The sequence below is a fragment of the Manacus vitellinus genome, unplaced genomic scaffold (genome assembly GCF_001715985.3).
Source record: "Manacus vitellinus isolate BGI_N305 unplaced genomic scaffold, ASM171598v3 scaffold_64_pilon, whole genome shotgun sequence".
Lineage (NCBI taxonomy): Eukaryota > Metazoa > Chordata > Aves > Passeriformes > Pipridae > Manacus > Manacus vitellinus.
The window spans coordinates 2,810,150-2,811,269 of record NW_021940718.1 but is presented as its reverse complement, the minus strand read 5'-3'; the positions used below and the strand labels follow the sequence as shown (position 1 = coordinate 2,811,269).

The following is a 1,120-nucleotide window of genomic DNA, read 5'->3' as shown; positions in this document are numbered from 1 at the left end:
CATCCCTCTCCACTTAGGGCATCCCTCAGATGTCCCCCAACTGACACCTCAGAAAGGCACCCCTGGAGCCACCCATCTCCAGCCAGGGCACCTTGGATAGCCACCCTCAGTCCACTTGCCCAGGGCACCCCAAAAAAGGCTCCCCTGGGGCCATTGTTTTCCACTTAGAGCATCTCAGAAAGCCTCTGCTGGATTTCCCCCAACACAGACACCCCAGAAAGCCTCCCCTAAGGCCACCTCTCTCCACCCAGAGCACCTCAGTAGGGTGTCCTCCGCCAAAGCCACCCAAGGGTCTACACCCTCCACTCCGGGCACCCCAAAAAGCCTCCCCTGGGGCCACTCCTTTCCACTCACAGCATCCCAGAAAGGCTCCCCTGGATGTCCCCCAACACAGACACCCCAGAAAGGCTTCCCAGGTCACCCCCATCCACCCTGGACACCCCAGAAAGGTTCTCCTGGAGGCATTCCTTTCCACTTAGAGCATCTCAGAAAGGCTCCCCTGGATGTCCCCCAACACAGACACCCCAGAAAGGCTTCCCAGGTCACCCCTGTCCACCCTGGACACCCCAGAAAGGTTCTCCTGGAGGCATTCCTTTCCACTTAGAGCATCCCAGAAAGGCTCCCCTGGATGTCCCTCAATCCAGACACCCTAGAAAGGCTCCCCGGGTCACCCCCATCCACCCTGGACACCCCAGAAAGGTTCTCCTGGAGGCATTCCTTTCCACTTAGAGCATCTCAGAAAGGCTCCCCTGGATGTCCCTCAATCCAGACACCCTAGAAAGGCTCCCCGGGGCCACCCCTTTCTACCCAGGGCACCTCAGTAGAGTGTTCCCCACTCAAGGCACCCCAGCAAAGTCCCCCAAGGGTCACCTCTCTTCACCCCAGGCACCCCACTCTCCACTTGGAGAATCCCAGAAAGGCTCCTCTGGACGCTCCCCAACAAAGACACTCCAAAGCACTTGCCCGAGGGCCACCCACCTCCACCCAGGGCGCTCCAGAAACACTTCCCTGGGGCCATCCCTTTTCCACTGAGAGCATCCTAGAAAGCTTCCACTGGATCACCTCCACTCAGAGCACCCCAGAAAGGCTCTCTCATCTGCACCCATGGCCCCCCAGGGCC

The 1,120-nt window shown here is 59.6% G+C and overlaps 1 protein-coding gene across 1 annotated transcript in view; it reads right to left on the bottom strand.

The window, feature by feature from the left end:
• The window catches only part of MFSD12 (major facilitator superfamily domain containing 12), a 10,972-nt gene that overhangs the window by 8,924 nt on the left and 928 nt on the right, over nucleotides 1–1,120 (bottom strand). The window lies entirely within an intron of this gene.